The sequence below is a fragment of the Emys orbicularis genome, chromosome 5 (genome assembly GCF_028017835.1).
Source record: "Emys orbicularis isolate rEmyOrb1 chromosome 5, rEmyOrb1.hap1, whole genome shotgun sequence".
Taxonomy (NCBI): Eukaryota; Metazoa; Chordata; order Testudines; family Emydidae; genus Emys; species Emys orbicularis.
In genome coordinates this window covers 19,463,027-19,487,006 of record NC_088687.1, presented here as the reverse complement: position 1 = coordinate 19,487,006, position 23,980 = coordinate 19,463,027, and positions in this window count along the sequence as shown.

Here is a 23,980-nt window from a genome sequence, read left to right as displayed (position 1 = left end):
AGGTTTGTTAGGGATGGAATCAAGGGTCTGCCCCTCCCTGCTCACCTGTTGTGGAGATGAGGAATAGCAGGTGCACAGTGCCTGCTTACACCTGCATACCCAGAACAAAGGTCAGGGAGCCCAGGCAAGGATACAAGTGGGGTTCTTCCTCCCCTTATGCTTCTGCGTGGCAGGGCCAAAACCACTATCTAGCCCACGGAGTTTAGCAACATACATTTTTTTATGGCCTGTGTTTCACTGTGTTCGTTGCTATTGCCCTCCTGGTCACATTCACTCACAGAGATTTGTCATCTGGCTAGCCTTCATCATAATTTTGTTGCACATTATGTTTGACACACCTGTGATGAAAATCCAGGGTGATGCTTTCCCAGGGTGTGAGCCTTACTTAGCGTGTACCATCTGTATTAACCTTGTAATTCATTTCGTTCCAATCCATTTTTAATCTGGAAAAATGAAGAGCATGTCCTAACTTTGGGCCCTCTCCAGCTGTAATGATCTGTGCCTACCTGCATCATGGAAAATCCTTATCAGAAGGCTTGTCCATTCAACATATGTCTCAGCTGACAGAAGTAGCCCTTTCTTTCAGGTAAAGGAGTGGAGCTAATAAACTCCACAGGAAAACGTGTAGTTCAGGTTGATGAGCTCTCTCTCAGCAGTGGATATTATCCTCCCCATTCTAGGAGACACCTGCAGTATCAAAACGTTTTATTTGCGAGCCAGTGTGGCTTTATAGATGGGATTCGAGAGACCTGGGTTCTATTCCTAAGTCTGTTACTGGCCTGCTGGGTGACCTTCACCACTCTGAGGCCTTGTCTACACTACGAGAGTACTTCGATTTTAGTTAATTCGACTATGTGGAATCGATATTACTAAGTCGAACGTGTGTGTCCACACTAAGGACAGTAATTCGACTTTGTGAGACTTTGTGAGTCCACACTAACGGGGCAAGCGTCGACATTGGAAGCGGTGCACTGTGGGCAGCTATCCCACAGTTCCCGCAGTCCCCCCTGCCCATTGGAATTCTGGGTCGAGCCCCAAATGCCTTCTGGGTAAAAAAATGTGTCGAGGGTGCTTTTGGGCGCCTGTCGTCATCCGTCCGTCACTCAAGCCCTCCCTCCCTCCCTCCCTGAAAGCGCCGGCGGGAAATCAGTTCGCGCGCTTTTCTGATTACTGACAGCGCGGACGCCACAGCAGTGCGAGCATGGATCCCGCTGCGACCATCGCTGCAGTTGTGGCAGTTCTCAACGCCTCGCAGCTTCTCCTCCACCTGTACCAGAGGCAGCTGCAGATCAATCATGAGAGGAGGCTACGGCACTACCGTGACGGCATGAAGTCGGACACTAGCTCCGACCTCTCTGAGAACATGAGACCCCGCGCCCAGGACATCTCGCTGTCACTGGGTCTTGTTGATACTGTTGAACGGCGATTCTGGGCCCGTGAAACCAGCACGGAATGGTGGGACCGCATAGTGCTGCAGGTCTGGGATGAATCCCAGTGGCTGCGCAACTTTCGCATGCGGAAGGGGACTTTCCTCGAACTGTGTGAGTTGCTGTCCCCTGCCCTGAAGCGAAAGGACACCCGGATGCGGGCAGCCCTGACTGTCCAGAAGTGAGTGGCCATAGCCCTCTGGAAGCTCGCAACGCCAGACAGCTACCGGTCCGTCGCTAACCAGTTTGGCGTAGGCAAGTCTACCGTGGGGGTTGCTGTTATGCAAGTAGCCAGGGCAATCGTCAAGCTACTGCTATCTAAGGTAGTGACCCTGGGAAACGTGGAGCTCATCAGAGATGGCTTTGCCGAGATGGGATTCCCAAACTGCGGTGGGGCTATAGATGGGACTCACATCCCTATCCTGGCACCGGACCACCAGGCTAGCCAGTACATCAACCGGAAGGGCTACTTTTCCATGGTGCTGCAAGCACTGGTGGACCATCGGGGACGTTTTACCAATATCTACGTTGGATGGCCTGGCAAGGTTCATGACGCTAGGGTGTTCAGGAACTCTGGTCTGTGTAGACGGCTGCAGGAAGGTATTTACTTCCCGGACCACAAAGTAACTGTTGGGGATGTGGAGATGCCTACAGTCATCCTCGGGGACCCTGCATACCCGCTAATGCCCTGGCTCATGAAGCCCTACACTGGCGCACTGGACTCAGGGAAAGAACTATTCAACTACCGGCTCAGCAAGTGCAGAATGGTGGTGGAGTGTGCTTTTGGCCGTCTCAAGGGCAGATGGAGAAGCCTACTCACTCGCTGTGATCTCAGCGAGACCAATATCCCCATTGTGATAGCTGCTTGCTGTGTGCTCCACAATTTGTGTGAGAGCAAGGGGGAGACCTATATGTCGGGGTGGGAGGTTGAGGCAAATAGCCTGGCTTCTGATTACGTCCAGCCAGACAGCAGGGCGATTAGAAGATCACAGCGGGACGCACTGTGCATCAGGGAGGCTTTGAAAGCCAGGTTCCTGACTGAACAGGGTCTCCAGTGACTTTTTACTTTGTGGACACAGATGCTGAACCTGCCCCCGTTTCTTTACCCAGTTACTGTTGACTATCCTTCCAAGTTACATACCCCCTTCCCCACCTTCCCAACAAATAAAATCTGTTCTGTTCTGTTAATGAACAAGGTTCTCTTTTTTACTGTTTTCGCGGGAATGTTTTAAACCGGGGACGCAGACTGTGGCGGGGGGCGGGCTTACTGTTTTGATGCAAATGATGCTTCTAAAGTCCGGGAATGACAGGCTCCGCAGTGCTGCATTGGTTGTTTCAACGCAGCCTGCCAGCAGTCCTGGGCGGGACTGGATGTATGTGTCGGCCAAGTGACTTTCTGGCAGGGGGCGGAGGGTAACAGATCCCCTGCTGCGTGGCTCTGTGATCCAGGATAAGGACCGCGGCATAGGATCTCTAACTGCCCTCCCCCGACACAAAGTCACAGATCAACCCCCTCGCACCCCAGAACAAGAAAACCGCCTCCCAGACTGACCAGGGTAACTGGTGACTGTGCTGTGTATGTGTCCTGATGCTGTACCTGCCCCCGCCTCTGTAGCCTGCTACAGGTGACTGTCCTGTCCAAGTAACAAACCCCTTCCCCCCCTTCAGACAGAATCACCTCCAAAAGACACTCTCGGAAACAGTACTTAACAGAAACCGATGTTTTATTACGAACCGCACATGAAAAGTGGGGGGGGGGGGAAGGAAACTTGGACATGGGCTAGTGTGAGATGGGTAGGAAAGGACTTTTCAAACTTTGGAACGAGAGCCTTCCATTGCTGCAGCAGTGTGCAGTGGCCGACTGACAGTTTTAACGGCCCTTGCCGCCCCTCCTTCTTTGTACTTTTGGTGAGGGGGGTGTGGGACTTGGTGGCGGGGGAGGGCGGTTAGAGATAGACAGCAGCAGTGCTCTGTCCTCCTGCCTCCGGTCTTGCAGAACATCCACTAGGCGCCGGAGCGTCTCCGTTTGCTCCCTCATTAGTCCAAGCAGGGTTTGAGTAGCCTGCTGGTCCTCCTGGCGCCACCTCTCCTCCCGTTCCATGACTGCTCTGTGCATTTGTGACAAGTTCTCCCTCCACTGTGTCGTCTGGGCTGCCTGCTCTCGTGAGCACTCCATAAGTTCATAAAACATGTCTTCACGAGTTTTTCTCTTCCTTCTTCTAATCTGCGCTAGCCTCTGGGAGTGTGATGCCAGGCTGGGTTGGGAGACAGTCGCAGATGTGTCTGTTGGAATGGGAAAAAGGGAGTAAATTCCTGAGACAGATAAATGAAGTTGCTAACAAAGAGCATAGTCTTTCTCTGTGAACAACACCATGCACTGCACCTTTCACATGCGTACTCAGGACAAGGTCGAATTTTCGGCCCTCGCCTTATGTGTCTGGGGTCCTGCAGTTGCGATCAGAGAAGCGTTGCAGGACACCTCTACTTCTGCTGCGGGAAAACATGGTAAGCCGTAGACTTGTGGCAGCTTAAACATGTAATAGTAGCACTGGGCTCCTTTCGCACTGAATGCAAGGCCACTCTCTGCTGGCAGCAATCAGGGAAGCATGAGCTCTGCCCCTGTCCCACCACCTCGCGGCTGTCCCCGGGAAAGATCCCTGTATGCTGCCCCTCTGCCGCCTCCACCGCGTGGCTGTAAAGCAGTCCAAATACTAACATTCCCCTCCCTAATTTAAAGCAGGGCGTCATGTGTGACATAACCCTCATGAGGATCTCGGAGACCGAGAGGGGAAGGATGCTGCGTGAATGCATGCAGAGGCCTGGGCCATATGCCGCCATGCTGTGCCGCGCACTGATCCCCGACTACCTCATGGACTCATGGCGTGGGAACGTGTGCTACCACGGGGGACCAAACAAGATTGCCCTGCCGTTGAACCTCGTGCGCATGCTGGAGCGGTACCTCCAGGAGAGCTATGCGGAGCTATCCCAGGAGGACTGTCTGTCCATTCCCGGGCACATTGACCGCCTTTTCCTTTAAGTTGAGCATAACGGACTACAGAGTGGAGGGGCCGTGTTGTGGACTAATCATGAATATCCGGACAGTACTTGATTTTCTATACATAGTTAGTAGAAAAAAGTTTACTAAGCCAACTAAATCATGAACAACAAATTACTGATATAGTTATTATTCCTGTTTTGTTATAAATAAAAGTTTCTATGTTTAACTGAGTGACTGAAAAGCCCATTCTTAACAATATAAATATTCCACTTATGTTAAAATGAAATGTTTAGATGTTTAAAGCACTCACTGCTTGATCCTTCCCCTGATTCGGTGTCCGGGGTAAGGGCTGTGGACGGTTGGTAGGGGATCTCGGTAAGGGTGATGAAGAGCTCCTGGCTGTCGTTGAAATCAGCGGTGCAAGCGCTGTCGACTGCCTCGTCCTCCTCATCTCCTTCCTCATCTTCCCCGTCACCTAACATTTCCGAGGAGGAACCGGCCGTGGACAATATCCCATCCTCGGAGTCCACGGTCACTGGTGGGGTAGTGGTGGCGGCCGCACCTAGGATGGAATGCAGTGCCTCGTAGAAACGTGATGTGTGGGGCTGGGATCCGGAGCGTCGGTTTGCCTCTTTGGTTTTTTGGTAGCCTTGTCTCAGCTCCTTGATTTTCACGCGGCACTGCGTTGCATCCCGGCTGTATCCTCTCTCTGCCATGGCTTTAGAGATCTTCTCATAGATCTTTGCATTCCTTCTTTTGGAGCGCAGCTCTGAAAGCACGGACTCATCGCCCCACACAGCGATGAGATCCAAGACCTCCCGATCAGTCCATGCTGGGGCCCTCTTTCTATTAGATTGCACGGCCAACTCTGCTGGAGAGCTCTGCATCGTTGCTAGTGCTGCTGAGCTCTCCACGCTGTCCAAACAGAAAATGAGATTCAAAGTGGCCAGACAGGAAAAGGAATTCAAATTTTCCCGGGGCTTTTCCTGTGTGGCTGGTCAGAGCATCCGAGCTCAGACTGCTGTCCAGAGCGTCAACAGAGTGGTGCACTGTGGGATAGCTCCCGGAGCTATTACCGTCGATTTCCATCCACACCTAGCCTAATTCGATATTGCCATTTCGAATTTAGCGCTACTCCTCTCGTTTTCGAGGATTACAGAAGTCGAATTTAAAAGAGCTCTATTTCGAACTAAGTAGCTTCCTGGTGTGGACGGGTGCAGGGTTAATTCGATGTAACGGCGCTAAATTCGATATAAGCTCCTAGTGTAGACCAGGCCTAAGACTCAATTTCCCAATCTGTAAAATGGAGATAACGATATCAATCTCCTTTATAAAGCATTTTCAGATCAACTGATGCAGAGTCCTTTATAAAAGCTAAGTGCTATTATTATAATGTAGTTCTCCCTATCCACGTAGTACACCAACAAAAACAATTATGTACATAAATCTCCCTATGCTACCAGAGCTAAGGGCTTCAGCCCTTAGAAGACAATGTATTCTAGGTAACTGGAGAGAGGGTGTCGGGGATGCAGTCTTTGGTTTATATTTGTTCTTGGACAATGTATTTCAGGCAATTCTACTTTGCACTGTAGCTGTCTAAATGCCTGTCAGATTTACTACCCCATTCTTATAAAACTAATGTCACAGGGCTATCTTAAGCATGCTCCAGCTAATGTATTCACTAATGCTATATGTGGCTTGGGGAGGCAGGCAGAGCTGAAGTTGGAGCAGAAAGTTTAGCCAACAATGTTCTATAGATGTAGATGGTGGAATTTGGGAGAATTTTCTATATCAAGAATCACAGTTTTGCTGTGTAGATCTATGCAAATCCTTGGGGTCGTGCATGCATACACAACACTTACGTTTGAAAGGATTCTTTGTGGTCAAATCTCATTGTGAACCTACAGGCAAGGTTTGGATTCATCTAAACAGGAAATTGAATTAGTAGCCATAAAATACTGGATGACTTTCTCTACTTGAATTCTCCCAAGCAAACTAGAAGAAGCACCCACAACGTGAAATTGTGGATCTTAATGGTGAATAGTTAGAAATTTGGCTGACAAACAAAATTCATGCAAAGCACTGTTTCATTAATATAGCTTTAACTTGAATCAGGGCCGATTTTGAGTGCCTTTTGGTCATATGCTTTTATTGGGCAACACAGTACAGGTTTTTAGTTACATCAGTGTCATTTAGTATACTAAATTGTTTTAAATAGGATACCTCGGTAGATGACCTTTCATCCCAATGAAGGAGTCGTCCCAAGAGATATATTGCAGTTGTAATGCTGCCCCAGGGAGATGCAGAGCTGCAGGAAGCCTGTCCTATGACCACCCCCATGGAGTTGCTGAGAGGCCTTGTTGATCAGTCTAAAATGTCTGAGGCGTAGTGTAAGCCATAACAGGATGTATACTGAGCTACTCCATAGACTAAACTAGTGCCAGTGACACTTCAATACCACCATAATTGATAGATTGGACAGAGAAATCAGGCATGGCAGCAGCAGTCCAATGAGGTTTGTTAATATGGAAGAATCAAATTAGTAGGAAGGAATAGGGAGAGGTGAAGGGCAATTGAATACAAAAATAAGGTTCTTGCCGTAATTTCAGTGGGATTCAAAGGGAGGTATTGCAAACTGTTGTTACAGTTTCCTATTGAGGCTGACTGCACACCTGCTAAGTGGTTCTGGTATCCTGAAGGGGGAATTTCCCGTCAGTGGTGGCCATGTAGACACCACATCGCTGCAACAACTCATGCCCTGCCTGTAAGACAGAGGCATGGGATCCATCCATTGGGCTCTTGAGGATGATATTAGTTGATAATTATCCCACGTGCACAGTGCCTCCCTGACACTGGAGAACACAGATTGTCATTGCTTGCTGCTAGTCACCCACCACTAAGATTCATAAAGAGACCAAGCATCCCTTAAATAATGCAAATGTCTAACTGCTCTGCTGTGAGCCAGAATACAGGCAAAGTCCATCAGGCAAAGACTCATTGGGGCGCGGGGGAGGTCAAGCTGCCCAACAACCTCCTCACCCCAAATCCCCAAGAAGTAAAACGCTTTCTTTGGGAGGACACCAGTTCTGGTACCTGGCTATTTCCCCTCTCTGTTCTCATCTTCTGCACAGAGGAGAGAGAAGTAGGATGTGTGGTGGGTTCAGGAACTCACTGACATAAAACTTTCACATCCAGCAATAGTTCTGTATTTGTAACTGGCATATATTGTGATTGCATGTGCAAAATAGGTAACTGTGTCAGAAACTGAGTAGTGAGGAAATAGCCATTTGCTTGTGTATTTTCTCAGTTTTTGTGTGCAGTTGTTGTTGCTCTATGTGAAAAGGTGGGTAAACTTTTAAACCTGCAATTTTTGTGTGTCGACCTTGCACCTCCATTTCAAAAAAAAGATTGATCCAAAGTGACCTGCCAAAGGTTGGACAAGCAACATAGAATGAAAAAAATCTAAGGAATTTTAGAGCAATATAGCAATCTGTATTGCCCACTTCTAGAAATTCCTATCAGTTCTTAGATCTCCAGATTAAACTCAACTCAAGATACTGCAGGAGCAGACTATTATCTCTGTTACACCAGTTTCAGAAGCATGCTAGGTGCTGTACAAACATATAGGAAGACAGAGTCCCTACCTCAAACAATTTAGACTAGACAATTTTGCGTAATTGTATCTCCTTTTACACTTTGCCCAAGCACTTCTCACCTGTAAAAGTACAATAGCATAAGTGGAATTCATTTCAGCCCATACTTATATGTAGTGCATGCATTTTGAAACTCTTTAACCCTTTCATTTCTGGATTGAAATATTGTGCAAAGCACCAAAGTATGTAGCAAATAAATGACAGCATACATTTTCACTGCAAAAAATCTAATCACACACTGTGAGACATGTAATATGCCCTTCTGAGATACAGGAATGAACCTGTTAACAGAACCAATACAATTCTTGAGAAGAAAAAGGTAAATTGCAATAGGCTTGCCATGAGAATTGAATGCACCTGTTAAAAATAAATCTAATAGAGATCTCATAAAAAAACCAACCTGCTAAATGAGGATATTTTTAGTGCACCAAAGTTATGTCATTAGCAACTTTTATTTACATTTGCAGTTTTCTGTGAGTAACATTTGGATTACTTGTTACTGCAAAGTTTTTAAAGTAAAAATAGAACCAATATTCACCTCTAGCAGCCCTGTACATTTATGACTTTATTTTCTTCATTATTTGAACCTCATAATTTCAACCTACAGACTGGTTCACTTATAGTTGTAGGTTATTATACCTATCAAATATAGTACAGGGTTACTCCTCTCATTTCCACTTGCACTAGAGAAAGAAGTCACTGACTAATTGTACTTTCACATTGGTGATGTTAGTGTAGTTTATGATTATTTATATTATTTATAAATATAAATACTATAAAAGTAAGATTAAACCACTGTCATAACTGATTACACTAAAGGATATTGAATGAAATTGAAGCAATACAATGAAAAGGGTAGTTTCTGCTTGGAGGCACTATTCTTAGTATCAGATATGGCTCTCACAGTGTTCCTAATGCTTTACCTTTTGGGGTCAGAGCACTTACAGCAATAGTCCATGGAACTAATATCTGTATGCACTTTTTCATTTCAATATACATGTATTTAAAATGTTGAAGTATCATCTGTGTGCATAGGAAGACCTTGCACTTTACCTGAAGGCAAAAAATTAAATCATTGAATGAATCTTTTATGACATGGTTTATTTTAACATTTCAACATGGAATGTCACCATAAGGTGCAGCCTATGGCCTCATGTCTTCAAAGAGACAGAACAGAAAACACGCCCTCCACCAAATGCTGTGTTTTATGAAAATAACATACTAATTGTATTGGTAATATGCCATTAACCCTAAATGGGAGGATAATGTCTACTTATCTGTCACCAGAGTGCATTAGAGTGATTCCCACTTAATTAGATAGCTATATCCAAATTATACTCTGAGATGAAAACCATGGTTATATATCATACAACCTGAGTTCTATGGTTGAGCGCTCCATAAATCAATGTCTGTAACATAACAGATATGTGATTAAAGACAACTGTGGTGCTGAAACAGGATTCTTTCCCATAATGGGCCTGATCCCATAGCCTAACTCAGGCAGAATTCCCATTGACGTGAATGGGTCGCGCTTTTAAAGTTTGTTTAAACTTTGTTTGTTTAACCTTAAGTTTATTTTTAAAAAGTATCAGTGATAAAAAGGGGATCATGCATATATCATGCAGAAGAAACTTACACAATGAAATGAGGGAAATTATAACAAAAGATGTGAAATCAGTGAAATTCCAAGGGATATGATTCCCCCCACACCCACCCTTAAAATAAATGTGGTAGATTATATAGGGCCTGATTCTCTTCTCACACTGGTGTAAACTTTATTGAACCCAGTCAGAAAAGGGGCATGAGAGTCGCACCATAGTACATAAATTGTGTCCTTATCTTCCTACATATCTCTTAGCCATCGTAGATCGACAGATACTGCTCTGTTTTATCATACAGCCATTCCTTCCAATCAGCTGTCAAAGTATAAATTAATAGCTGACGTGTGAAAGTGATGTCTGCCATATGAAAGAATAATCAGCCAAATAGTCTCACTGAAGGCCCAAATTGTCAAACCAATGCACAGTCTGAATTAGCACCCTGAGTCCTGGAGATTGATGCTCCGGGCTGGTGGGGGAAGTGGCGGTGGGAAGAATCCCCTCTCATGGCAGCAGTGCAGTGGCAGAGCTGGTCTGCGATCTCACTGCAGCCTCAGAGCAGTAGTAGCCCCTGTAGCTTACAAGACCCCAGCCCCTTGCATGGAGGATGGCAGGTGTAGGCACAGTCATGGATTTAGAAACCCGGCATTCCTACTATGCCACACTGGAGAAATTATTCTTGCTGCAAACCCCCAGCATGAGTTCCCTCAATCCTGCCCCCACTCTGCGTAGTGAAACTATGCAACTGTGTTGTGTGTGTGTGTGTGTGTTACCTAAAGTGCAGTTCATGTTTTTCAGTCCGCGTGATGCATTCGGGGTTTTAAACACAGAATTCATAGGATGCAGCCAAGTAACCCTCCTCAGAACGTGTAAGTGGAGTGATACTGCTTCCTGCTTCTCCTTATTTACCTGAGCAATGTGGTAATTTTACGACGTTATTTCTTGCTAGTTAAATGAGTGTTTTGCAAGTCTTGGAGTGTTTTGTTACCAAGGAATTTCCTTGGATCTTTGGGACTAAAGTTTGTTGAAAAAAAATTGAAGAAACTACTTTTTTCTGTGGAAAAATGCCAGTTCGTCGCAATGAATATGTTTTGTGGGAAAGTATCGGTTTTAACAAAAAAAGTCATTGGGAAGGAGGAGCATATGCGTGGCTGTGATGGAGTGCTCTACTCAAGTGTGGAATGATGCCTCCTCCTGGCCATTCTGGGGATTATCTCTGGGAGGTCGACCCCCCATCCTGCGATGGCACACCATCTTTCTGTCTCTCACTCTCAGTCCACAGCCCATCTTTCGCTCCAAGAGATGCTGCCACCTCTTTGTGACTCGGCCCTCTGGCAGGTCACTCAGCATTCCCCATTTCTGGGGTATAGTCCTTCAAAGTCTCTGACATGCCCATAGTGATTTAGGCAGTCTTCCAGTTCACTGCTCCACCAGTGCCACTTCCCCAGTGGCAGGTAGGGGAACCCAGGCCTACCCTCTACTCTGGGTTCCAGCCCAGGGACACTACAACACACAGCCAAGATCTGGTCAGACCCCAGCCTTGCTGCGTACTCCCTAGCCTTCCTCCTACCCCACAAGCTCTCTTCTCCATCCTGCTCTCTTCAGGATATGCCCTTCCCTCCAGGCAAGGCTCCCAGGGTCCTATTCTTTCCCTGGGTTCCCTCGTCTTCCTGGGTTTATACTAGCCCAGCCCACCTCTGCTCAGGTGAGTTTCTTCTTAATTAGGGCTTTCTTCCCACCCTTAATTCTCCCAATTTGCAGCCTAATTGGCTGATTGGCTGGCCTACCTCAGCCCTCTCAGAGCCCATGTAGGGAGTATACTCCACCACAGTGGCTAATAATCCAGTAGGTAGGGCCTTCTCCTCGGATGTGGAAATTCAGTTCAGGTGCATGCTGTGTCTCATTCACTGGGCTCTTGGCTATTTTGGGGTTGGTGTCTCTAGTGTTTTTTTAAAGCCCACTCACACCATACAAAAAAAATGAAAGGTTTCAGTTTTGTTCAATGAAAACAAATGTTGAAACCTTGAATTTTTGTGTGAAATAGAATTGTGGTTTTCCAGCCAACCCTACTTGGGGCTCTTTTAATTTGTGACATGTATTGATCTTTCAAGTAGAGTAGAAAATGTGCACAATGTTGGTGGTATAGCTTGTACAAAAGAGCCTGAGTACATTTTTCAGAAGTGCCTATTGAGATTATGCCATTTTTAAAAGTGTCTCAAGAATTTATGAGACTAAATTACCTTTGAAATTGGGACATACGCTCATAAATCACTTAGCCTGTTTTGAAAATGTTACCCCATATCCCATGTATTCACCACTCAAAAGCAGTGGACAAATGTAAGGAATCCAGAAGTGCATCTGTTAAAGATGACCCCAGGAAACTGACATGCTATAGTGGCCATCTTCTTCCACTGGTCCAATCCAGAGCCCACTGAAGTCCATTAGAAGAGTTCCATTTGCTCACTGAGCTTTGGAACAGGTTAATTGTGCTTCACGTAGATTTCCCATAGAAATCAATGGGAGTTTCTGAAAGACCAATAGCAGGATATGTGGAACTAGTACATCCTGTGCTCTAAAGAGGTCTAACCCTGTGATCACTGCAGAGAGAGAGAGAGGAAACTGTGGTTATTTGTTCTTCTTCATATCACTGGGAACAATGTAGTTTACACAGTTATTCCACAAGTGAAACTTTTTGTATGTGCTTTCAAGCAAAATCATTAAAATTAGTGAAGTGTAGCCATTTCCAGGAAATTTCATTTATATGTTGGATGCCATCCTGATACTTTGAACAGGAACCATCTTTATGTCCAATTCAACAATGACAGAACATGTCTGTAATGGCAAATAATGAGCTGCTGCCAAATATAACATTTGCTGTATAATAGATTATACATATTTTTAAAGCAATCTGCTTGTATGACCAGGATCTTCTATCAGTAGATTTCTGTTTATACCTTGAACTGTAGGTGTCATGAAGTGGAGAGAGACACAAATGGTTTGACTGGTATATATATTTTATTTGATCTATATTGTGAATTGGCAGTTAGAGTTGCAGTTTTGAGGAATTTAGCTTGGAATTTTCAAAGCAAATGAAGGAATTCGGAATCCAATTATCATAGATGTTGGACCTGATTCTCCTCTCTCCTACACTACTGCAAATCAGGAGTAACTGAAGTGAAGCCAGTGGAGTTATACCTTTGTAGACCAGGTGTAGATAAGAATCAGGTGCATCATGTCTAATGCAAAGCTAATGACATTAGTATTTCTGATTCCAGCACCCAGAAGTGTAGTTTGATAAGAAAACATAGTTGTGCTTTGGACATGCTGAGCTAGATCCCCAGCTGTTGGAACTGTGCTTAGTGCTGGACTCAAGATGGGGAAAGGAAAGGTGATGGTAAGCCATATTTTTGCTCCCCGAAATGTGGGACTACCTGGGGACCACAGTGGCCACTGCAAAATTTAGAGCAGCCTATGGGCTGCTCTGAGAGTGGCAGGAAAGGTTACTTGGGGATTGCTTTATTGGCTATGGATTGTTGTCGCATAATATAATCTAGTTCGGTCCACTCTCACCCTGGCCACAGCCTGGAACACTGCGGTGCCAGTGGGGGTTGGGGGCATGGCATAGAGCTGGCTAAAATGGCTTTATGACAGCTGAGGATTCCCCTAGTTCACAATAGCTTTCTGGATGCTTTGCACTGCCTGCTGCAGAACCAGAGCAGTGCAAATAACCTGGAAAAGGGTCCAAGTATCTGACTTCGGGTTTTTTGTGTGCATTATGTTAATATTCAAAGTGAAGGTCCATGTTACCCCAAAGATTGCCCTACACTGTGGCATTGTCGCATTATCCAGTAGTGAGGGTCTAATTAACTTGTACTATTACTATATAATGTAACTAGTCTATGGAGTATTCATATAACCTATTTTGGTTATATATCTTGAATACCAAAAAAATCACAGACAGGTTTGGAAGGAACTGTATTCTAACTGCCAAATTAATGAACCTGGATACTTTAAATTTGATTTGGTGTAAGCAAGTGGCCCTTTTCAAACACTGTTCCTAATGAGCTATATTTTTGCCTTACAGCTGCTGCTTGAACTTGTGCAAATACAGAAAAACTTTGTAACAAATTGTTTCTTCTTCTGTTTATGATATGGTATGACGTTGCCTTTTGCAATTCACCACTTTTGAAGCAAAAATGAAATTTGTATGTGTATCATTCATGAAATATGCACCGACTATGAGCTTTCAGATGCTGCTAAACTGAAGATACCATATCCCAAAAATATAGCATCACTGGTTTTGTTTTAAATCTTGCATCTTTCCATTCATAGCTTGAAATTGCTGGGTTTACATTCCTAAGACTTCCCCATTTTTAACAGCTATAGTTCTAGTGAGAATGCACTAAATATAATTTGTCTGTCCCTTCTGATACCATAGCAACTGAGATCATTTAAGTGCCTTGACATCAATGGGAGGAGGCTGGCAACAAGGCATTCTTAATTAAATCACTTATTGCCTTGATTTTCTAGAGCCGAAATTTGGTGACCTTCAGGACAGTTACTCTGCTAGTGGCCAAGAACGGTATTTTAGGAGTTCTGTCGTCATAGAACCATAGAAGATTAGGGTTGGAAGAGACCTCAGGAGGTCATCTAGTCCAACCCCCTGCTCAAAGCAGGACCAACCCCAACTAAATCATCCCAGCCAGGGCTTTGTCAAGCCGGGCCTTAAAAACCTCTAAGGAAGGAGATTCCACCACCTCCCTAGGTAACCCATTCCAGTGCTTCACCACTCTCCTAGTGAACTAGTGTTTCCTAATATCCAACCTAGACCTCCCCCACTGCAACTTGAGACCATTTCTCCTTGTTCTGTCATCTGCCACCACTGAGAACAGCCTAGCTCCATCCTCTTTGGAACCCCCCCTTCAGATAGTTGAAGGCTGCTATCAAATCCCCCTCCGTCTTCTCTTGTGTGAACTAAATAAGACCAGTTCCCTCAGCCTCTCCTCATAAGTCATGTGCCCCAGCTCCCTAATCATTTTCGTTGCCCTCCGCTGGACTCTCTCCAATTTGTCCATTTGTCTTGTTAGGATTTAAGTTCTATTGACCAGATTTTATCAGTGCATTTTGTATTTGTTTAAGCTGTTTTCTCTGCACTGTAGCACAAGTGTGAGAGGCATATCCAAAATGTAAATTCATTAAATAATACAGATTATTTGAGTTGGTAGAAGCAGGAGGAGAGGCCAAAATACTCTCATAACAGCAGGAAGAACATCAGAAATAATAGAAGAGTTGTGTGTAAGTGCTTAGCCAAAAGGGAGATTAGTACATAACATGGAAAAGCTAAACAGACTGTTTCTAACGCTGAAGTCACAAATCCCGTATGAACTCTGCCCACCTGTCAAATTTATAAAGGACCTATGAGCCAGTAGGCAAAGGCTGTAATTTCAACCTTCCAGAAATTTATTTGAAGGACCAGACTCTCAGCTCGTGAAAATAGGCATGGCTCCATCCATTTCAATGGAATTGTGCTGCTTTATAGCAGCTGATGTCTGGCCCTAAGTATTTGTTTCCTACTTTGGTACAGTTTAGCACAGCATAAACAGTAGCCATAGGACTGCTCATGAATTCTCACACATCCTATTTAACATGCACCCAAACTCTTTTCATTTGGTCTGCGTGTACTGTAGGTAATCAAAGGATATAAACCTTGTTACCCTTTTATTTTAAGGAAGCCATAGAATCATAGAATCGTGGGACTGGAAGGGATCTCGAGAGGTCATCTAGTCCAGTCTCCTTCACTCATGGCAGGACTAAGACTAGACCATCCCTGATGGATGTTTATGTAACCTGCTCTTAAAAATCTCCAATGATGGAGTTTCCACAACCTCCCTGGGCAATTTATTCCAGTGCTTAACTACCCTGACAGGAAGTTTTTCCTAATGTCCAACCTAAACCACCCTTGCTGCAATTTAAGCCCATTGCTTCTAGTCCTATCCTCAAAGATTAAGGAGAAAATATTTTCTCCCGCCTCCTTGTAACAACCTTTTATGTATTTGAAAACTGTTATGTCCCCTCTCAATATTCACTTCTGCAGACTAAACAAACCCATTTATTTCAATCTTCCCCCATAGGTCATGTTTTCTAGACCTGTAATCATTTTTGTTGCTCTTCTCTGGACTTTCTCCAATTTGACTACATTTTTCCTGAGATGTGGCGCACTGAACTGGACACAATATTCCAATTGAGGTCTAATCAGCGTGCAGCAGAGTGGAAGAATTACTTCTCATCTCTTGCTTATAACACTCCTCCTTATACATCCCAGAATGATGTTTGCTTTTTTTGCAACAGTGTTACAAAACAGCAACACATTGTTGACTCATAATTAGCTTGTGATCCACTATGACCCCCAGATCCCTTTCCACAGTACTCCTTCCTAGGCAGTCATTTCCCATTTTGTATGTGTGCAACTGATTGTTCCTTCCTAAGTGGAGTACTTTGCATATGTCCTTACTGAATTTCATCCTACTTACGTCATCCTACATATCTCCAGTTTGTCCAGACCATGTGGCTGGAGAACCGACTGAGGCACTGGTTGATAAATTCCATAATAAATTATTACAATTTAAGTTCTTAGAAATGTCAGAGAATTCTTTTGTGACCCACCTTCACATACTATCAAGGTCAATATTTTAAAACCACAAGATTGTGGCTATTTCTCAAAGTGCCCTAGGTAGGGCCCTATCTTTTTATGAGGACCAACGGCTTATAAAATCCATCCTACTGGACCCAGAAATATACTATGTCATGTGATTTATGATCCTAGATTATACTTCCAGCCATTTACATTAGATTAATTGATTAAAATAGCTTTTAAAAGCTGGCCATATAATGAGATGGAAGTATCTTGTAATGGTCAAAGTATCAGAGTGAAATTTTTATAGGAGAAAATGCCATAATGAGGGTTATGGAGGTGGTGGTAGTGGGGCGGGGGAGGCACTAACCAAGAATATGTACACTAGAAAGAGGGTTTTACAGTATTTTGTATAAAAATGTTAAGGTGTAAAAATTGTGATTCTGGGTTTAAAAAAAGAAGGCTGTAAGCTGCCTTTCCTTTGTAAACTAATTGTATGGCTTTCTTTTCCCTCTTAAAGCTTGGAGGCATTTGGGTACACTTTAAGGGTACTGAAAAGTAGAAAGAGTTGAAGTCAGGATGTTAATAAGGTTTGATCATAAAAAAAGGGAGAAATATAATAATGTTTTGAATTTGAATAACATGATAGCTAACAGCAATGGAAAGAAACATCAATTCAGAGAGAAGGAAAGTGGCTAAAATCACATTATGGAATATGAATCACGGAATACCAGAGGGAGCAAAATGAGTGAGTAAGGAATAAAGGACTGGGCACTTTATAAAGAACCAGCTACAGAACTAGTTGTCTATTCCTATCGCTTTTCTAACCACTTCATATCACTCAGATCTGCCAGAACAGAAAAACAGCTCAATAGAAATGAGGACTTTTAAGAATCATAGGGCTGCACTGGGACTTTGTCACCAGTCCTGAGTATACAGAGAAATGTGGAGCAGTACTGGGAAAGATTCCCACTATGCTTCCACCTTGTTCCTGGGGATTTGTGGGAAGGGAATCAATTGTTGCTACGCCATACTAACTGCAAATATATCCCCTCCACCCTGGTTCAGCTTTCCGGGATGGCATAGTGAGGTGGTAGAGCCAAGGTTCCTTGCCCGTGTCATCTATCCCTGCCCACTCCTCAGTAGAAGGAGAGTAACAGCTGCTGTGGCCCATCTACCACTGTGGAGCTGGATTTGAGGTTTGGGTAGCCTATGCAGGTGCATAAAGGGATTCTCTCTCTTGCTTACTGCCCTGCACTAGCATGTAGTCCAGGGGATAATCAAGCCCATAGGAATCAGAGTTGGACAAGCCCTATTAGGTCATCTAGTCCATTTTGCTGGCAGTGCAAAATACTTTGCTGCAGTATATTTTCTAGTGACTTTCCCACTCTAGTTTGAAGTGTCCCAATCAACCATTTCCCCAATCCCCCTGTCGATCTGATTAGCTGTGAAAACTCAGAGAGTTGAGAATGCCCCAGCAGTAGAGTTTGTTCACATTTTTAAAACACTGAGGACAACGGAAGCTGCTCGGTGCTCCGCAATTTTGAAAATCTGTCGTCTTCACTTAGCCTAAATGGGAGCTGAGCTCTTTTGAAAATCTGTCTCTTCAGTCTCTCAATCCATACTGTCTCTATTTGCAAATGTGCAGCCAGTACTCTGTGTATCTTCCTTTGCATATTCTGGGACTCTAAACTTTTTGTTGTTGTTTTGTTGTTCAAAAGAAGCATGGGTCTTGACCTGAAAAGTAAATAAAAGTTACACAAATAGTAGCAGGAATAAGCAAAGTAATTTGAGGTTTTCCAACAGATTCTAATTGTAGGTAAATATTTACTTGAGTCTGTTTTTCTATTAACTGACTATTCTGTGGGGATATTTTATTTTAACCCCTTCATGCCTAATTTTTGGTTTCTCTCTTTGGAACGATTAGAAATGAAGGGGAGAGTAGTTGGGTAGTTGTTCTGAAGGAGGATGGTTGGGTGTAGGAGTTGGGAGGCAGGTGGGGAAGAAGGGCCTTGTCACAAGCAACCCCTCTCCTATTGTAGGTCAATAGAGGTAGCAGCAGGACTCTTCTTTCTCACATGGGTGTGAGAGGGCTGTGGGCCCCTTTAAGAGCATTGTAAACCCTTTGGAATGGCCCCAACATGCTACTAAAGGGGATTATTAGAATCAAGGGGTTAACCTGGAGTGCAAGTCTTGCAGGGTACGTGCAATGGGTGGTGGAGAGGAACTTCACTCAGTCCTTTTATTCACTCAATTACTGTGTTAAAAATAATGTTGCAAAATTGAGGACTCAGACATTAGGAAATGTGAGGATTAAGGTTGCCCTTGCAATCCTAATTTGGCTGCTTCTTTATGGTAAGTGTTTGTACAGTTTTGGCTAACCTTGTATAGGAAGTCTGTAGTAGAGCCAGGAACAGAACCTTGCCCTCCTGGGTTCAAGTCAATTTCTGTAAACAAAAGAAAATGTGCTCTCTCTCTTTATAACCCAATGCAATCTTTTTATACTATGCAATGAAGGGACCATCATGATCATCTAGTCTAACCTCTTGCATGTTGCAGGCCACAGAGTCTCACCCACCCACTCCTGTAATAGACCCCAACCTCTGGCTGAGTTACTGAACTTCACAAATCTTGATTTAAAGACTTCAAGTTACAGAGAATCCACCATTTACACTAGTTTAAACCTGCAAGTGACCTGTGTCCCATACTGCAGAGGAAGGTGAAAACCCTCCAGGATCTCTGCCAATCTGACCCATGAGAAAGTTCCTTCCCAACCTCAAATATGGGAATCAGTTAGACCAGGGATCAGCAACCTTTGGCTCGTGGCACACGAGGGTAAGCACCCTGGCAGGCCAGGCCGGTTTGTTTACCTTCCACATCCGCAGGTTCAGCTGATTGCGGCTCCCACTTGCCACGGTTTGCAGCTCCAGGCCAATGGGGGTGGCGGGAAGTGGCGGCCAGCACATCCCTCGGCCCACGCCGCTTCCCGCAGCCCCCATTGGCCTGGAGCGGCAAACGACGGACAGTGGGATCTGCGATCAGTCGAACCTGCGGACGCGGCAGGTAAACAAACCGGCCCTGGCCGCCGGGGTGCTTACCCTGGCGAGCCGCGTGCCAAAGGTTGCTGATCCCTGAGTTAGACCCTGAGTATGTGGGCAAGATCCACCAGCCAGACACCTGGGAAAGAATTCTGTGTAGTAACTCAGAGCCCTCCACATCTAGTGTCCCATCACCGGCTATTAGAGATATTTGCTGCTAGCACTTTCAGATCAGTTACATGCTATTGTAGGCTGTATCATCATACCATCCCCTGCATAAACTTATCAGCTCAGCGTTGAAGCCAGTCAGGGTTTTTTGCCCCCATTTCTCCCCTAGAAAGGCTGTTCCAGAACTTCATTCCCCTGATGATTAGAAACCTTTGTCTAATTTCAAGCCTAAACTTGTTGATGGCCATTTGTTCTTGTGTCTACATTGGTGCTTACCTTAAATAACTCCTCTCTCTTCCTTGTATTTATCCCTCTGATGTATTTATAGAGAGCAATCATATCGCCCCTCAGCTTTGTTTTGGTTAGGCTAACCAAGCCAAGCTCTTTGAGTCTCCTCTCATAGGGTAGGTTTTCTATTGCTCGGATCATCCTAGTAGCCCATCTCTGCACCTTTCCAGTTTGAATTCATCTTTCTTAAACATAGGAGACCCAAGCTGCACACACTATTCCAGATGAGGTCTCACCAGTGCCTTGTACAATGGTACTAACACTTCCCTATCTCTTCTAGAATTGCCTCACCTGATGCATCCATGGACTAGCATTAGCCTTTTTCATGGCCACATCACATTGGTTGCTCATAGTCATTCTGTGATCAACCAATATACCCAGGTCTTTCTCCTCCTCTGTCACTTCCAACAGATAGCTTATAGCAAAAATTCTTGTTGTTAGTCCCTAAATGCATGACCTTGCACTTTATACTATTATATTTCACCCCATTTCTATTACTCCAGTTTACAAAGTCATCCAGATCATCTTGTAGGATAGTCCGGTCCTCCTCTGTATTGGCAACACCTCCCAACTTTGTGTCCCCTGCAAATTTTATTAGCACACTCCCACTTTTTGTGCCAAGGTCAGTAATAAATATGTTAAGTAAGATTGGTCCCAAGACCAGTCCCTGAGGAACTCCACTAGTAACCTCCCTCCTCACCTTTCCATATGACCCGTTGTAGTCTCCCCTTTAACCAGTTCCTTATTCACCTTTCAGTTCTCATATTAATCTCCATCTTCTCCAAATTAACTAATAAATTCTCATATGGAACTGTATCAAATGCCTTACTGAAATCCAGGTAGATTAGATCCACTGCATTTTCTTTATCTAAATAAAATCAGTTATATTCTCAAACAAGAAGATCAGGTTGGTTTGGCATGAACTATCTTTTGTAAAACCACATTGTATTTTATCCCATTTACCAAACACCTCCATGTCCTTAGCTACTTTCTCTTTCAAAATGTGTTCTAAGACCTTGCATACAACTGAGGACAAACTAAAAGGCCTGTAGTTTCCCAGATCAGTTTTTTTCCCTTTCCTAAAAATAGGAACGATATTAGCAATTCTCCTGTCATAGGGTATGACCTCTGAGTTTACAGATTCATTAAAAACCCTTGCTATTGGGTTTGCAATTTCATGTGCCAGTTTCTAATATTCTTGGATGGAGATTATCTGGGGCCCCCAATTTAGTCCCATTAAGCTGTTTGAGTCTGACTTCCACCTCAGATATGGTAATTTCTACCTCCATATCCTTGTTCCCATTAGCCACCCTACCACTACCTCTAAACTCTTCATTAGCCTTATTAAAAACTGATGCAATATAGTTGTTTAGGTGTTGGGCCATGCCTAGATTCTCTTTAATCTCCTCTCCATCCTCAATGGTTACACTCTTTCTTTCCTTGCTTTCTTTTTATTTATATGGCGATAGAAGCTTTTACTGTTGGCTTTAATTCCCTTTGCGAGGTCCAAGTGTGCTTGGCTTTTGGCAGTTCTCACTTTTTCCCTACACTTTCTGACCTCCAAGAGGTAGCTTTCCTTGCTGATCCATCCCATCTTCCATTCCTTGTAAACTGTTTGGTTTCTTTTAAACACCTGTTTGAGATGTTTGCTCATCCAGGTTAGTCTGCAACCCTTCCCTATGAATTTTTTGCCCTTCCTTTTGATGCAGGCTTCAGAGATTTTCTGCTACTTTGACTTAAGGTAGTTCCACACCTCCTCCACATTCAGATCTGGGAGTTCTTTGGTCCAGTCCACTTCCCTAACCAATTCCCTTAATTTTTTTTAATTAGCCCCTTTGAAATCAAGGACCCTTGTTGCAGATCTATTTTTGTTTATCCTCCCATTTAGTTTAAACTGAATTAGCTCGTGACCATTCGAACTAAGGTTGTCCCCTACAACCAGTTCTTCTATGAGGTCCTCATTACACATCAATACCAAATCTAAAATGGCATCACATCTTGTTGGTTCAGTGACTGTTTGGTGAAGAAATTTGTCAGCTATCGCATCCAGGAAAATCTGGGCCCTACTGTTATTAGTAGCACTTGTCCTCCAATCTCTATGTGGGAAGTTAAAGTCTCCTATAATCACACAATTCCCAGTAGAATTTATTTCATTAAAATCCTTGAAGAGGTCTCTATCCATATCCAGATCGGAGCTTGGGGGTCTTTAACGCACCTGAAGCACTAGCCCAGGGGAACCTCTAGTAGCTTTCTTTCCCATAGCAATGTTGCCCCAAACAGACTGTCTTCTCCATTCCATCACTTCTAATTTCTTTACAGTCTATCTCATCATTAATATGCAATGCTACTCCACCACCTTTGCCTTTATTTCTGTTTTTCCTGAACAGGAGCTACCCTTCAATACCTGTACTCCAGTCACAACTACTATTCCACCATGTTTCTGTTATCCCTATAATATCTGGCTTCATGTCCTGCACCAGTAGGTCTAGTTCCTTCATTCTGTTACCCAGGCTTCTTGCATTGGTGTACAAACATCTTAACTGTTGCTGCTTGGCTTCACACACATTCCTTGCCCAATTGGGTACAGTCATTCTACTGCCAGTATTGCCTTCCTGACTGTTAGCTTCATTGGTATCGACCCTATCTTTCCTTTTAATGTCCATTCTCCTACCCATTGCAGTATCCTTTCTTACTGGATTTTCCTCCCTCTCAATGTTAAAATCAGGGGTGGAGATTACATTGGCATCTCCCTTGAGTTTCTAGTTTAAAGCTCTTTTAATCAGTTGTGCCAACCTCCGTCTCAAAAGTCTATTTCCCTCCCTTCTCAGGTGGAGTCCATCACATGCGAACAGTTTCTCTGTCCATGAATGCCTCCCAGTGGTCAAATATCCCAAAGCCCTCCTTATAGCACCACTGAGCCATCTGTTGAGGCAGTGACCCTGTAGAACAGACAGTATAGAATCATGTAATTAAAGACTGTATCATAATGCATACACAAAAGAAAGCTGAATTAATGAATTTCCTAACTTTTGAGTGCTTGACTTTGCAACCTTAAAGTTCTTTTTACATCATTTTTATATATAAATGTGTAGGCTTTTTAAGAAAAACTGAAAAAAAATGAATTCTACCATGTGGAATCATATTTACATCCCTCTTCCCTCTGCATATAGATACACAGCACAGTCTCTACCTTAACCTAAAAGCATAGCTAGTATCAGTAGCAGACTCTTATCCTCAATGTGGACCAGCCACTAGAGAGGGATATGACATGCACACTGCTGGTGCCTATTTCCTAGACCAGTGGTCTCCAAACTTTTTTGATTGCGCACCCCATCAGTAAAACATTTTTGAGCACGCACCCCCTGATGCGCCGAAGCAAAAAAAATAAAAAAGCCGCTCGGACTCCCGCCCGAACTGCCGAAGCAAAAAAAAAAAAAAGTGCTCCTCCTGCCGCGCACCCCCAATGATCCTCTTGCACACCCTACTGTCCTAGACAACAGAAGAATGTTAGGAATCAAGAGGCATGGGTTCTATTCCTTATTCTGGAGCGGAGTGTGGTCTTGCGGTTATGGACAACACAGCCAAGCATATACATTTGGCACATTCGTATTGGAAGTTAGGGAGGCTGAGTGGATGCTGGAGGTCTTATGCTGCCAATATTAAAACATCCTCAGAATTTCTGAATATTACAGATGACAATTTCCTAATTAAAAAGTGGTGTATCCAACACAAGGGAATTCTATATTAAACCTCAACTTGATAGATAAAGAGGAATTGATTACAGAACTATAAATTAGTGTTAGCTTAGATACATGACTTAATCATATTTGTAATGTGCAAACTGAATAAAGTCCATACTGGTAAAATCTCTCTCTCTCTCTCTCTCTCTCTAGATAAACACACATACACACACACACTCCCAGTGTTTTAAAAGGGCCATTTTCACAAAGTTGGAAACAAAAATGAGCTAAAACAGTTGAGAGAAAGAATTCAAACAGAAAAATGTGACTGGTAATTGAGGATTGTTTAAGAACATTTGAATAGATGCCCAAAAAATCCACAATAAAGAAAGATGGTCATATTGGTTGAAAAAAACAACCTGATTCAGAGGTGTGAAGGCAATTATAAAAAAATATATAGCAATGGAGAAGGGAAATTGATGATAATATAAATCAGAAG